We start from the raw sequence: 15,881 nt of genomic DNA, 5'->3' as shown, positions 1-15,881 counted from the left end.
TCCACAATACGAGGAACAAATAGGTCTTAAAACATAACTGAAAACTTATCAGGACTCTTAAGATTGCACTGGGTGCAAGAAAGTTCTAGAAACTTCTTTTATAAGCATTTCTGTACTATGGTCAAATTTATGTTCGCATGGATATTAAAATTAGCTGTCTCCACCGGTGGGCCTTCTGTGTGGGTCCCTTTCCATGTTTTGGGGGCACTTTCGTAGCCCTGAATTCTGCCGAGTGTCCTAGCTATTTGTGGACCTTTAATTTCGCGCTGCAGACCGTAAACACCTAGAGAACAAAGCTGCACACAGAAGACACATGGAGATGCCCAAATCTTATTTGTGACCCTGGTTCTAACTGAACACTGACGGGTGCGCGCGCCTTGACCATCTGGAGACTGAAATGACTTTTTTAGGCCTGGCAGGGACCTGGCACGCCCGGCCTTTCAGGGCTGCGGGGACGCTGGTTCGCTGTAACGGCCGCCCAGCCCCTCGGCGCCGCGCTGCCCCAGAGCCGCACGGGCGGGGGCGGGGCGGGGCGCACGTGCCCGCGGGCGCGCGGGGACCGCCCGGGGCCTCCGCGGGGACGGCGCGCGCCCATCGCCGCCGCGCTCCCGCGCTTCTCGCCCTGTCGGAGCTCCCGGTCCCCGGGTGTCTGTGACGGTGTCTCGCTGGCCCTTCCGAGGGCGGAAGGCAGCCGCCCTCCCGGCGCAGCGCGTGGCAAAGGCGCAGGTATTTCGCACACAAATTGGCCGAGTCCTTGCTGTGTTCATAGGAGGCCTGCGGGGCCGCGGGGGCCCGGGATGCAACAGGGTTGGGGGGACGCGGCGGGGAGAGAAAGGCCACCTAGCGGGCTTTGTCTCCCTTCTGGCAGCTTCTCCAGCCCGAGATTCAAACGCGAGCCGACGGGCCCCGCGCGCCCTCATTGGAAGCGCCGGGTGACTCACGCCGCCCAGCGCACCTCCTCCCGCGGTAACCGCTCGGTTGTAGCTTTAAAAGGAAGTGACATGGGGTGGGGAGAGACGTCAGCTGAGGACCACTTTTTTTTTTTCCCCCCCGAAGGGTCCACCCCATGGGTGGAGCCTCGCCTTTTCTTTCCAGTGTCGGCCGACGCGCGGCTCCCAGAAACTAGTGGCGATTCCTGCGCGCAGCCCGCTCGCCTCGGGGCGGCCTCCAGGTCCACGTGCCGGGGCTGCCGGAGGAGGTACGTGCGCTCGCCCGGGGCTGTTTCCAGCAAGTTCCCCTCCGGGCGTGGGGGGCCGGTGTCCCCCGTCCCCACCCACCCCGGCCCTCGTCCCCTGGCTGGACTTCCTGGCGCCCTCGGGGAGGGGTAGGTGCCGGCAGGGCGCGGGGGAAGGGAGGGCAGCGGGGAAGGCAGAGGGGCTCCTTTGTGCTCGGCCGGGTGCGCCTGCCTCGGCCCCGCCACGCGCGAGCCGCGTGCCCGGGCGGGGTGCCCCCTGCCCCGCGGACCCCGCGCCCGAAAGCGTTTTCCCTGCTGGAGGTGAGGCCGGGGGACGGTTCCCGTTACGGATCGGCCTCTTTTGTGCCAGGCAACCTGTTCTTCCCTCACCGGCGTTTCTATGGCAACCACAAAAATACTGCCCCAAAGGCTGCCCGCCCCGCGCGGACGGAGGTGCATTTCCTCCCGAGCGGGCGGCCCCCGCGCCCGCGCCGGGCCGGCTGGGCCCGCGGGCCGCGCTACCCCTCCTCACTTGCGTTTTGGTTTTTCCCGGTCGCGAGGGGGGGGGGGGGGCTGGGGGAGGGGAGTTGCCAAGGAAACAGGCATCTGTAGCTGCCTCTTGATTTACCTAATTTTCGGCCTGTGCGTTTCTGCATCATATCGAGGAATCATGAAAGGGACGGTGTGAGGTCTGTGCACGTCTTCAGCTTCGGGCCCGTTTTTAAAAACCTGAAGGGGCCTCAGGAGGTGATGTTTGTGCTGGGGTCGGACCCGGGCGGGGAGGAGCGCTCTCGCCTTCGCCGGAGGTGAGGCCCCGGGACAAAGTTTTGGACGCGGGTGGGAATCCGCGCTGGAAGGTGTGTGGTGTCGGCTCAGGTTTGCCTGCAAGTCTCAGTATCGGAAGAAAGGAGGGGTCTTTGCTCCAGTCTGAACTTATGTGGCACCAAACCTAAGTTCAGCAGCCACGAGGGAGTGACGAATGGCAGCTGCCAGCAGGAGGCTCCCTTTCCTGCCCTGCACGGGTCACCCGCGGCCGCTCCCCTGACCAGGGCGCACGGACCCGCTCCTCCAGCCCCGGGAGGCGGTTAACCCGCCTGTGGTTGCCGCCGCAGCCCCGTGGGCAGAAAGCATCCTGAGAGATGGGGCAAAGTGAGTGCGTGTGTTTGTGTGTGTAGGTGTGTTGTAGGTGAATGGGTATGTGCATAGAAATATGTGCATGTGTGTGTAGGTGTGTGTGTGTAGATTCTGTATGTGTTTATAGGTGTGTGTGTAGGTAAATGGGTATGTGTGTAGATATGTGTGTATGTGTAGGTGTGTGTATGTGTGCATAGGTGTGTGCATATGTATGTAGATATGTGTGTAGGTGAATGGGTATGTGTATGTAGATGTGTGTGCATGTGTGTGTAGGTGAGGGTGTATGTGTAGGTGAGGGTGTGTGTGTGTGTAGGTGAGGGTGTATGTGTAGGTGAGGGTGTGTGTAGAGGTGTGCGTGTAGGTGAGGGGGTGTGTAGGTGAGGGTGTGTATGTGTGTGTAGGGGTGTGTGTGTACGTGTAGGGGTGTGTAGGTGAGGGTATGTGTGTAGAGTTGTGTGTGTACGTGTAGGGGTGTGTAGGTGAGGGTGTGTGTGTAGGTGAGGGTGTGTGTAGGTGAGGGTGTGTGTGTAGGGGTGTGTGTGTACGTGTAGGGGTGTGTAGGTGAGGGTGTGTGTGTGTAGGGGTGTGTGTGTACGTGTAGGGGTGTGTAGGTGAGGGTGTGTGTGTAGGTGAGGGGGTGTGTGTGTAGGTGAGGGGGTGTGTGTGTAGGTGAGGGGGTGTGTGTAGGTGAGGGTGTGTGTAGGTGAGGGGGTGTGTGTGTAGGGGTGTGTGTGTACGTGTAGGGGTGTGTAGGTGAGGGTGTGTGTGTAGGGGTGTGTGTGTACATGTAGGGGTGTGTAGGTGAGGGTGTGTGTGTGTAGGTGAGGGTGTGTGTGTAGGTGAGGGGGTGTGTGTGTAGGGGTGTGTGTGTAGGTGAGGGGGTGTGTAGGTGAGGGGGTGTGTGTGTAGGGGTGTGTGTACGTGTAGGGGTGGGTAGGGGTGTGCCTAGATGTGTGTGGGAGTGCGTAGCAACAACGGGAAAATCGAGAGCCCTAAGTTAAAACTCCTGAGTCTTGCAAACACCCTCAGTGGGGAGGAAAAGAGCCGATTTGCAGGAAAAATATAAAACGCGAGTAGAAAGCAGCACCTAGCAGTCAGCCGTTAAGTATGATCAGAGCCCAGTTACACGTGTGTGAGGAAGACAGCCCATCGGCCATTCGCAGGCAGGAGGAGTGGAGCTGACCTTTTCTTCACACCCCCCAGGAAAGTCCCTTAGCGAACGGCCTCCGCTGTGGCTGTCAGGCGTTTCTAGGACATCTCCGCACGCAGCTCGGTCCCGATTCTTAAAATCCTCTGCAGCTGCGGGTGAAAGTCTGTGCCGGTCGCTCCGCCTCACAGCGCCCCCGCCAGGGAGGCCGGAGGCGTCACCGAGACCGCGCGCAGCGGCCCCTAGGCGCCCTCAGGGGCAGCGGGGCCTCCTCTGGGTTCTGTCGGCCAAGATCCTTACCTGGACCTGCTGGTGTGGTGGCTTTTACTAGAGCGCAAGAGGCCTTAAGGACTCCAGATACAAGAGTTACCTGAAAACGGGCTAAACAGCCGGCACAAAACTGACGGGAGCTGGGTGGGGCTGGAGCCCAGAGAACCAGCTGAAGGGCAGAAAGCGCGGAGTCAGGAAAAGGAGCTGGGCTCCTGAGCAGCGTGGTGGTGCCGGGCGGACGGCAGGCTGGGAGGTCTGCAGTCTTACCAAGCGGGGTGCTCCTACTGTCCTCGAGGGGACAGTGATCGCACGACCCGTAAAGCAGGTGGGTGGTGTGTAAGCCCAGCCTGTGGAGGGGGCGCCTCCGGTTCCCAGACCTGGGAGCTGCGCAGAGGCACGTGGGATGGCGCTCAGGATGAGTAGCCGGGCTTGTTCGGAAGCACGGCCGCGAGTGAAAATAAAACACTGTCCCCTAACCAGACCCTGAGCAGAGGTTAGGAACATGACCAGCAGCCCGGCCTGGGGAAGGTCAGCGCAGCTGCGGATGCGGAGCCAGGTTCGGGGCCCACGAAAGGCGGGATAGAGGTGAGGCCAAGGACATTGCTTCTGAGGTTGGGGCCAGGTGCCACTGCGCCCGGATCCCACTGTCTGCAGGGCCCTGATCCGGGTGCTGCGAAGTTTGTGAAGCAGAGAGACGTTGGGCTCCGTGCTCTCAAGTTTAAATCCATCCACCTGGGCCGACAGCATGTGTGATGAGCCCGGAGCTGGAGAGGAGGCGGGGCAGGAGGGAGGTGAGAAATCAGGATGCACCAAGTCCAAGCAGAGTGAGGAGGCAGAGGGTGTGGAAGGTTTGGAGGAGGGGAGACGGACAGTTCAAGGGGAAGGAGGCAGAGGTGTCCAGGTGACAGGGATGGGTACTAAGCGATGGGTCGTGTTCAGGGTCCTTGTCCCAAGTGGAGAGAAGCCTGTCTGTAGGGTGGTTATAGGGCAGGTCTACTGTATGCTGGTGGAAAAATCTAATAGGTGGAGATTCAGGGATAGAATTTTGTTTTCATCGGAACAAGAAAGATTGATAGAAGGAAGACAATGCACAATCCTTCCTCACCCGGTATTCCCGAGTGGGAGCTCAAGACGTAAAGGCCATATTTAAATCAGACTTTAAACAAGTAAGAAATGTGGCAGAGGGACCCCACGTGCACCCACATCGTTCTAGCAATACCGTTGCCGTCGAATTCGACTGCGGGGCGCTCGGGGGGCGTTTGGCAAACGCACTGCATTTTGCGCCATCTGCTGTATTCTCGTGGGCACGGGAAGATGCTGCGCTCACAGTTCTGAGTGGTTTCTGACGCCTGCGTGCTTAGAGAGACGTGATCGAGCCTGGTGGATCGTCGTCGCCATTTCCCGGCGCCTGGGCTGCTCAGGGCCGGGAGTCTTTGCCCAGGACAGAGGGAGCTTGGGAAGGAGGCCTGGCCCTCTGGAGGTTGGCTCCATGGGTGGGCCGGGGAAGGTCACTGCTAAAGCCGTGGGAGAGAGGAAGCTAATCGTGACCTTTTGACAAGATTTATGGTGCATTTATGGTTTGCCAAGTGCTAGGGACACACTGTGAGCAAAAGCAGATACAGCGCAAACAGCTACTGTTTTCAGTCCCGGCGGGTTGCTTGGTTAGGGCGCCGTCCTGATACGCCAAGGGTGCGGGATGGATCCCAGTCAGGGCACATTCTGGAGTCAACCAGTGACGCATCAATAGGTGGGACGACAAATGGATGTTCCTCTCTCTCTCCCTCCACTCCCCTCTCTGTAAAGTTAATAAAAATAAATAGCTACTGTTTTCAACTATCTGAAGGATTTTAAGGGAGATACTGTGATTGGCTGGCCTCTGTTTTAAAAAATGACTGAATAAGAGAAAATGTCATAAAATAAGAACAATTTTTGGTGAACATTATCATGAACAATCTAACTCACCTTCCTCAATTTTTCAAGCCGTACTCTTGCTCCATAAAGATTTTCTGCCTGTTTTCTTTGTGACTTCATTTTGTTACTCCAATCGGGTTTTCTCTACCCCCTCTGACCCTCGGTCCTACCTTTCATTCATCCATTCACTTAAAAATATGTGTCCATACGTACATACATCCACTCACCATCGGCCCACCCGCTCATTTATCCATCCACTCGGCCAGTGATATTGAGTATCCTGCGTCCAGCACTGTATATTACGGATATGGAAATAAATGGAAAGAAATTATTTCTTCCCTAAAGAACCTCAAGAACTAGCAGGGAGGCCGATGTGGAAACAGCCCCTCACACCAGGGGATATTATTTTTGACAGAGGCATTTTCCGGCTAAAGACATTGGGTGCTTTTATTATTGGACAGTTTGGTACATAGATGTGCCGGGCAGAGAGGGAGACAGTGGTTAGCAGTTGACTTGTCCACCTTATAGTTTTCTTGTATCTTCCACACTGGTTGAGCTTATGGCCGGTGTCAGTAAGCATCTGTTGATGAACTAAGGGAAGAAGTAGGACTTCTGACCCTGGAGACGTAGAGGAATAGAGTCCAGAGGCCCGTTCATTCTGTTCCTGAAAAGTGCGAGCAGAGCGAGAGACACCCTCCTGGCCAGGTACCTGTGGATGTCCCTGGGACTGTGGTTCCCTCCAGAGGAGCTCAGAGTGCAGCATCTTTGAAAGGGAAACTCCCACCTGCGTCAAAACGGCATGGCCGGGGCTTCCTAGACATCCTCTTGTCACTTAGAGCTCGGTTTCCCACAACACGTCCGAGTCTTTGGCTCATTCCGACAAAACCAAGTGGCTTTCAACACCTTAAATCGAATGACCCCAAATAAAGACTGTTACAACCTCGTTGCCATACTTCCTGTTACATTTCCCGATGTCATGAGGTGCCTCTTGGTAGAACTGTTTTGTCCCCACTTAACTTCTACCTTCAGTACGGAAATTACATGGGGCAACATAGCCAAGTTCATCTGGATCGCCACCCTCCTCGGCTGGCCCGACGATCCAGAAAATGTCTGGCAGGTCCCCCTCCTCCATCTCTTGTTATTTGGATCTCAGATGAGATGAGCGTCTCCCTCAGGCTGGAAGCTGTCCCAGATAACTCCAGTGGGCACAGATCTCTCCCCTCTGAACTAGAGCCACACTTCATAGCTGTTTCTCGGTCATTTGGTGAACGATCCTACAAAAGAAGAGGCACCTTTGGAACTTCATGGTAGTTTGAAGCTGGACACTAGAATTCCTGCAGGGGGTTATTCCGTGGTCTGGGCGATGACAGGTGACCTGCAAAAGCCATCGGAGAGTCTGAGGTGACCAGCCACCCTGTAGACTAGGCGAGAATGAGAAGAGCCTACCTTGATTGAGGGCCCCCTACGTGCCAGCCTATATTACACAGACTTTGCATTCATTCATTCTTCACTTCTTCCTCATAACAAATTGAGCAGGCAAACACTATGATCACTTTTCATTTTACAGATGAGTAAAGATTAGAGAAAGTTACTCACCTGGTATTGAAACTAGACAGCAAATGGGTCCGGGCTGCCCGTCACTACTTGAGCCAATAAAGCAGAGACAGGGTTGAATCATATATGAGCGTTTATTCCGATAATGCCGGCAGTAGGGGAGAGCAGCAGGTTATCTGCATAAAATCTGCTCTACCCCCCCCCCAACCTGCCCCCATAGGCCAGATGCTTACATTGGGTAGAAGGACAAAGATTTCACGGGGAAGTGGGCAAAAAGGAATAAGAGTGGATGTAATGGTTTATCGGTTACAGGAAATGCGGGCAGGGGTTGCAAGAGGGCGGGGCGCCTCCAGGACCCCTGTGTTTCAGCAACAAGGTTGTTCATCTTTCCATGGTGATAGGCAGTTAAGGAGAGTGGACCGGGTTCCGAATGTCCTGGGGCATACAGCTCCCAGCCAAGTGAGAACGGGCTTTCTCTAATCGGAACACAACAATCGCGGTTAACAGAGCACGATTAATATTTCTGCCCCTAACATTATCATAAGTAACAGAGCTGAGATTTGAACCCAGACCATTGCCTTCCGGAGCCCCCGCTCTGGCCACTGTGCCCTCCCATCTCAACGGTGTCATTTCATCCATCCATCCCCGGGGTCAGCACCGGGCCCGTACATAGCGGACGTGCAGTAAATATTTCTGGAATAATGAACAGCCATCTACCACCTAGATCTCCCCCTTGCTGCCTCTCCTTCAGTCTAAAAGCTGCCGAAATACTGGCAGAGAGGAGTATTTTAGAACTTAGGGGAGAAACGAAGAGTAGTGTTTGTGAGACAAGCTACTGGCTTCGAGGAGCTTTGTTCAGTTGTGGTTTAGCCGATGGGCGATGCGGTGGGGGGAGGGAAAGGCCTGTGATGAAAACATCTGAGCCACAGGCCAGCCATCCATCAAGTTAAATGTGAGCTGTTCTCCAGCCAGCCTTGAACCGAGGCTTGAACTTGGCTGAGAAGTTGCCCTTAAGGATGCTGGGGAGCTGCCCTCGGCGGTCCCTGGGGCTGCGGGCGAGGAGTCAGACCGTCCTTTCTGTTGTTGGTTGTCGACACATCTGTTTCCCAGGTTAGAGGCAGAGCATCGTCTGGAAAGACTCCCTGTGCGTATCTCGTTCCAACTCTGAAGTGAGAATGGGAGTGATTCACGGTCCCAGGAACGGAACTTGGTCTTTTTCCCACCCTCACCGGCTCCCTCTCAGCCGTCACACCTCTGTGGGCGGAGGGTAACCCAGGCTGATGAAATTTTAAAGAGTCTGCCCAAACCGAGTGCTCCCCCGGGCTGCTGCTGTCCTCACACCCAATCAGTGCCATCGCCCCAAATCTCCTGCATCCAGGTGTAAGTGACCCAGCCCCTCCCTCTCTCCGGCTCAGGGAGAGGCGGTGAGGAGCCCTCTTGCCCAGATGTGTGTAACCCTCTTGCCTGCCCCCCGGTTGCCTGGCCTCCGTTGTCCTGACAGTCTTCCTCCCCCTCATCCTCATAAAATAGTCGCTCTTTTTAGATGCTGTTACCTTATGGGATGAGTCTCTCTCCATAGTTCTGTCCTAATGATCCCCAGGTGCATGCTGACGGCGGGGCTTACCCGTCCCCCTTTCCACAGAGCGGAGCACCTGGCACCCAGTAGCACAGAAAGTCACAGGCAGATCTGCCTAACCCGATGGCTCTCAGCCAGGCCCGCTCAGGTGGACATTCTTTTAAGGCAAATTCTCAATCTCGACACTGTTGACATCTTGGGCCACATAATTCTTTGTTGGTGGTGCTGTCCTGTGCATGGTAGGAGGTTTACCCGCATCCCTGGCCTCTACTCTCTGGATGCCAGAAGTGTCCCCCCAGCCCAGTTGTGACAGCCAGGTGTCCCCTGGAGGGGCAAACCCCCAGCTGCTGAGAACCGATGCTTTAGAGAACTTTTGATGTCCAGAAACCTGCGTAGTTCACACCCTGATCCCTGCAAACCCATCTCTCAGAATGAAAGTGCACTCGCCAGGCTTACGAAGACCGGTCCCAGTCAAAGGAGCAATTCATTCATTCATTCATTCATTCATTCATTCATTCATTCATTCATATTTTACTTTATATTTTATTTTAAATGTCTTTATTGATTTCAGAGAGAGGAAGGGAGAGGGAGAGGGAGAGAGAGAGAGAAACATCAATGATGAGTCATTGATCGGCTGCCTCCTGCACGCCCCCTACTGGGGATCGAGCCCACAACCCGGGCATGTGCCCTGACCGGACTCAAACCGTGACCTCCTGGTTCACAGGTCGATGCTCAACCTGCTGAGCCCTGCCGTCTGGGCCAACTCATTCATTTAAACTAATAAAGAGATAGGAATTGAAACATAATGAAATAAGGGGAGAGAAGATACATAAACAGATATACTCAAAGACTTGCCACTAAGCCTGCTTGGAGTCACCTGAGTTGCCTGGCAGCAAGCTGGGGTGGGGCTGGGTGGTCCCTCAGTGCCCAGCCCACCACCCAGAACTCTGTTTACCAAGTCTGTTCACAAAGTTCCTACCCTCCTAATCCCTGAGGGGACAGGGCTCCCTCCAGGTGGTGAAAGGGATTAGCATATCTAAAGAGCAGAGGTGAGAGGGCTCACCTGACTCCACACCTCTGCTGGGACGGGCGGAGTCCGACTCCCAGGCCTCAGTGGGCCCCTGCATCCCACACCCAGGCCTCACTAGTTATTTATCTGCCTCTGAGCACCCACCCTCCCTTCCTGTCTCCAGTGCTTCTCACCGGAGAGGGCAGTTTCCCGGCTTGTCCTGTGACCAGCCCACCATCGGCTCCAGGTTAGGCCCGGCTGCCAGCCCAAGGCCTGGAGGTGTCCTGCCTCTCGCCCTGCCTCTTGTCTGCCATCTTCTCCCAGGAGTGTGTGGGCTCAAGCAGGGCGGGTCTGTTATTTCACCTTCCAGGCAATTCCAGAATCCTCTTACAGTGTCCTCCCGAACCCCGCACCAGCCTGCAGTCCCTCACCCGCTGGGAGTACAAAGCCGAGCCAGACAGCTCTGCCTGGGGGGCAAGACTAGCCCGAGCATTTCTGAATTGAGCATTTTAACAGAGTTTGGGGAGGAGGAGTGTGTTGACCTCTGGGAGCACAGGGAGGGGAACCACAAACCGCTGCCCCGTCCGGCTTTTCAGAAATGATTTCTAGAGAAGGGCAACCCCGAGTGATGTCTGGGGAGCTCCAGGGCTCAGCCATGGGAGGGCAAACGCGGGTCAGGTGAATAGGGAGGACTGTGGCCTGGTGGGGCGGGCCTGGGGCAGCCGGTGGGCCTCAGGAATTCCTGCTCTGGGGGGGGCAGACCCCAGCCGAAGGGTGGGGGTGCAGTTTGGGCCCTGGGCAGGCCTGGGGCGTGGGGGGTGGGTCCTGCAGCAGAGGGACCTGTCTGGAAATTCTGAGAACTGCAGAGGGTGGAACCGCGGAACTGGGTGCCTGGTTATACGGAGGGCCTCTGACCCTCTGGGATACTGAAGAGAGGAAAACCCGTTTTCTGTCATACTCTTCCCTGAGGCTCACTTATATTAGCTTTGAAGAGCACCCGTCTATGCACTTTAATACTAATCGGTGCTTTTCATTCAGCTCTTGGCGCTGTGTCTCGAGCTCCGCACAGCTTAGCTCATTTTGTCTTGACTCCAGCCCAGTGGGTTGTGAATTATCTTCTCTCGTCTGACCTGAAACTGAGGCACAGATCGGTTAGCCGCCTCCCACAGAGTCACAAAGCCAGGAATACCTGCAGGGAGCCCAGACTGGGCCTTGATCTGTAGCATCGTGTGATACATTATAGAATGTAGCCTTCTGTGATATATTATAGACTATATGGTGTGATACATTCTTTCCCACAATGTTGCCGGATCTTCATTAAGGATGAAGGGACTTTCCATAGCTTCCAAATGTGCAGAAATTCGGCATCTTCACCCTCAAATCATGTGGAAATGTAAGGTTGAGACCAAATGATATACTGAAAATCTCATGGTGTCACTAAGATCCTCATTTGGCCTCCGTCCTAGAGGAAGAATAGGGGTAAAGTTTCAGTAGGGGACCACAGAGAGATTTTAAATGTGCCTGATTATTTCAATTATTCATATTGGTTTCAATTTTAGCCGAAGGGGGACTTCCTCCCCCTTTCCCCACTGCTTCTGTCTTCCCAAACGACTGGCCTGCGATCAGTCTTTAAGACAGCCTGGTCTTAAACAGCTGTCCTCCGGCTTCGCTCGCTTCCCGGAGAAGACGAACCTCTCTGGAGCAGGTGCTCTCCTCGCAAGGCTGGGAGCTGGCTGCGTCCTGTGGGTGCTGGGCAGGCCTGGAACTGCTGTTTCCTAACAGCCACTCCACATGGCAGGACCCTGCCTGCCTGTGGGCCTGGAGAGACGAGCAGCTGGTCAGGCGTGTCCTTGCCAACATGACATTCAGGGGACTCTGCACACTGCCTGGCTTTCTTCTCTGGACACTCCGCTAGACCGTGTAGACTGGGGGCCTTTTAGGGACCAGGAGAGGCAGCCTGGCATGAGGGAGCAGCAGGGCTGGGCCGCAAAGCCTGGGTTCAGGCCACAACCATGGCCACCTGCTGACTCCCTATGGGACCCCGGCTCCTTGGGGCCAGGGACTGTCTCTTGGTCTGGACTGTCCTGGCCCAGGGAAGTGTCCTGTTTCCAGTCAGGGAGGAGTCCAGGGCAGATGCAGAGTTTCAACCACCACATCCCAGGGCCGTTTTGGTGTCCCGCCAGCAGGTTTGCGAGCTGCAGGATGACCTGGGCCAGCTCACTCCAGCATTGGTGCTGCTGAAAGATCCAAGAGAAAAGAACATTTAAACTAAACCAGCCCGGCCATGTGGCTCAGTGGGTGAGCGTCACCCATGCACCAGGAGGTTGGGGTTTGATTCCCGGTCAGGGCACATGCCAGGTTTGGGTTCAATTCCCAGCAGTGGGCGTGCGAGAGGCAGCCGATCAATGTTGATGTTTCTCTTATCGATGTTTCTCTCCCTCTCCCTCTTTCTCTAAAACATATAAAATAAAATAACAAATCAATAAAAACATATAAAATAAACCAGACATGGATGTGCCATGATATAGCACAAAATTGACATGAATTTTGAGATGAAACAGAAGACTTTCCGTTCTTGGTTGTTTGGGTGCTTCAGGCCACAGCTCCAGACCCTTCAGGGTTGGTTTTCTCTGCTGCAGGAAATATTTTTATGGAGATTTTTGAGGAGAAAGCTGAGCTGGATGATCTCTGAAGGACTCTTTGTGGGAAGGAAGACTAGATTTATTACCCTGCCCTTCCATTTGCCTTTCCCACCCTCTCTAAATGGGCAGTCTGTAAATGGATGGTCTTGGGGGTGGGACGGGCTGGGCAGGGCAGTGCCGTCCTGAGAATCTGTCTGCTTTGACTGTTCTCCGTCTCTCTGCTTCTGTTGGTACAACTGACCCTGTTGCCTTGGGTCTCTCGCTGGTTGACCATCTCTTGGGGCTTCTCTCCCTTCTGCTAGAAGGAGCCCTTCTCCAGATGAGCCCAGGCCGGTGCTGCTCTTGGTGACCTCTCTTCTCCGTGACATTAGTGACATCACCTTGACTGTCTCAGGGGTGAGGAAGTGCTTTAACTCTCAGCTTGCTGGTATCTCTTATTGTATCAGTGTTTTATGGTACATGATCCTCCTGGTCTCGTAAAGGCTTGCGGGGGTTGTCTTGTGTGGTTCCAGCCAGCTATCCCCCAGGTACCCGCCACTTTCAGGGTCCCCCACTCCCCAGGGGGATCGAAGACTAACCGGCCTGTGTGGGAGGGGAAGCCTGGATCACTTGTGATCAACAGAGGGAGGGAACCTAGTATCTACCCCAGCAAACCATCTTTTTTTTTTTTTTTTTTTTTTTTACAAGAAGACGTAGGAGAAAATCCGAGCTGCGGACTTTGTCCAGCCCCAAGCAAACCAAGTTCTGTGTGACCTGTTAGAGAATAAGGAAGAAAGGTGGCGTCTTTCGTGTGTGTGTGTGTGTGTGTGTGTCCCCAAGCTCTCTTTAAAACCACATTGCTAAGCATGGATATGAAGTGTCACTTGACCCAACATTTCATAGTAATTTGAAAGTGGCAGCAGTGCTGTCGGATCATTAGGTGCCGTGGAGTCTGCGCGGGAGGCGGCCCACTCGTTCCAGTGAAATGCACGTTAGCACATCCGTGTGACTGACATCGCGCGGGGCCCGCTGACCACAGGGAGCTTCTTGTCTAATTCAAATTAATCCAAGTCTGCTAAAACGTATCTCTCCTAGAGATGGTAAAATGCCTAGTTGGGGCCAGACTCAGCCATGCAGAACACAACCCCAAATCTGAAGTATAAAGTGAGAAAAATTATTGTCAAAAGCCTACGTACTTTATTGGGCTTAGTCTGATTTTAGTCTCTGGGAGTGTCTGTTACCACTCTGTTCTCGACTGGGGCGAAAACGGGATGAGCCGGGGCTGTTAATCAGAGGAGGTAAGAGTGAGCCAAAAAGGATGGGACCAGAAGGGCTGGGTGGCCTGGTCCCTGTACTTGGGGCTTGATGCAGAGTCCTGGACGCACCATGGAGGGGGTGAAGGGGGCACACTGCTGTGGCGAGCAGGGAGCCGCATCTCACTCCCTTTATTCAGGTCTCAGGGGCAGAGTCCCACTCTGTTCTCAACCTTGGCTGCCCATTGGAATCACCCACTTTGGAGCAGCTGATCAAGTCTCTGGCTCCTCGTTTTTGTTTAAGTTTTCTAGGTGATTCCCATGGTCTGGGAGAATAAAGCCATGTGATAGGAGGGGGATGGCTAGTAAGAAAGTGACTGGACAAAAAGAGAACCAGAGCCAGGACAGAGCAATGGTGATGGCAGTGGCAATGGCAGTGGTGATGGAGATAATGATGGAGGTGATAGTGATGTCGGGGAAGATGATGATGGAGATGATGACAGAGATGGTGGAGATGATGGAGATAACGATGGAGGTGATGGAGATGATGATGATGGAGATGATGATGATGGAGATGACGACAGATGGTGATGGAGATAATGATGGAGATAATGATGGAGGTGATGGAGGTGATAGTGATGATGGAGATGATGATAGAGATGGTGATGATGGAGATGATGGAGAAGATGGCAGTGATAATGGAGATGATGATGGTGATGATGATGGAGATGGTGATGATGGAGGTGATAGTGATGATGGAGATGATGAAGATGGCAGTGATAATGGAGATGATGATGGAGAAGATGGCAGTGATGATGGAGATGATGACGGTGGATATGATGATGGTGATGATGGAGAGAACAGTGCGGCAGATGTTCTGAATTTGATGCTGTAGGTGGATCAGACTAATAACTCTGACTGGGAGGAAAGAGAAAGCCCCTCAGACCCAAAACTGGAGAATAGGGAACGTGAAATCACGACACCCATCTTGTTGGCTCATTTGTTTTATATCCAGGAAACGTGACCATTTTGATGTTGCCAAACCAATGGACCCATGTTTTTCCTTCAATTATTTATCTCCCACTGATTTCATTAAGTGAAGCTTTCGGCAAGTCTCCAAATTTCATTCACAAACTCCTTCCATAAGTGTCTGCCATGTGCAGGCCTGGCTGGCTCCTGGGGGACAGGGAAGCCACCAGACACCATTCCCGCTTCACAGCTCCGCTCCGCACAAATTTTCTTAGCCTCTGCTCATCTCAGCTGTTAAAGGGCAGCTAATTCTACAGCTCCGGTATAATTTCATCCAAGTTTCATCGCAGTCGGTCCACTATGGCAAATATGGCCCATTGCATCCTTTTGTGGGCAGCACTGAGAGTAATGAACATAAGCAGAGCGGCCAATTTCATGACCCGAGAGAAAAGAACACATAAGTAGATTTGCTTTCTCAGAAACTAGGAGATCCTGTGAAACCAAGAGCAGCGCCCGTGAAGGGGAGACACCTCTGACCCCCTGAAGGTTTCCTCTGGATCTTGAGCACAAAGCCTGGTCATCCTGGATGGCGGCATAGAGGTGTTAGCATGCTCGCCAGGGCTTGGTTTCCCTCTGCTCCTTCAGGCCACCTGGAAAATAGCCTTACAGCCTTTGCCCACAGGCTATACCTGGGATCAAAGGTGAGGTCCCATCCTACCTTTATGACCCAGTCTTGCTGAGATCATAGTTGGGAAGGTCCTGCAGGATCCTGGTGGCACTAACCTCACACCTGCAGACACTGACATCTTGCTCTGCTCCCTGCGTGAGGGGACAGTGCCTTTTCCTGCAGCTGACACCCCCCCTCAGTCTCCTTCCCATTGTAAGGACTCAGTCATTCCTTCGGGCAGTGCCAGGACCTGTGTGGTCACAGCCCTCGTGGACTGAAAGCCAATTGTGTTCATGCTTTATCTTCTGTAGGGCCACGAGTCTGTTTCCTGTTGTGTGTGTGTGTGTGTGTGTTTTAATATATCTTCATTGATTTCAGAGAGAGTAAGGGAGAGAGAGAGAGAGAAACATCAATGATGAGAGAGCCATTGATCGGCTGCCTCCTGCATGCCCCCGACTGGGGACCGAGCCCGCAACCCGGGCCTGTGCCCTGACCAGGAATCGAACCCCGATCGCCTGGATCCTAGGTCGATGCTCAACCGCTGAGCCACGCCGGCCGGGCTGTTTAGTTTTTTTAAACAACTTTATGACATACCA

The 15,881-nt window shown here is 54.1% G+C and overlaps 1 protein-coding gene across 1 annotated transcript in view; it reads left to right on the top strand.

The window, feature by feature from the left end:
* Positions 1-1,074: 1,074 nt before the first annotated feature.
* The window catches only part of AGPAT4 (1-acylglycerol-3-phosphate O-acyltransferase 4), a 71,628-nt gene continuing 56,821 nt past the window's right edge, over positions 1,075-15,881 (top strand). Inside the window, exon 1 of the mRNA XM_081140695.1 lies at positions 1,075-1,198. The gene's annotated coding sequence lies outside the window, so the exon portion shown is untranslated. The remainder of the gene's footprint in view (positions 1,199-15,881) is intronic.

The sequence above is a fragment of the Miniopterus schreibersii genome (assembly GCF_964146895.1).
Source record: "Miniopterus schreibersii genome assembly, chromosome: 6".
Taxonomy (NCBI): Eukaryota; Metazoa; Chordata; class Mammalia; order Chiroptera; family Miniopteridae; genus Miniopterus; species Miniopterus schreibersii.
This window is presented reverse-complemented; position numbering and strand designations above follow the sequence as displayed.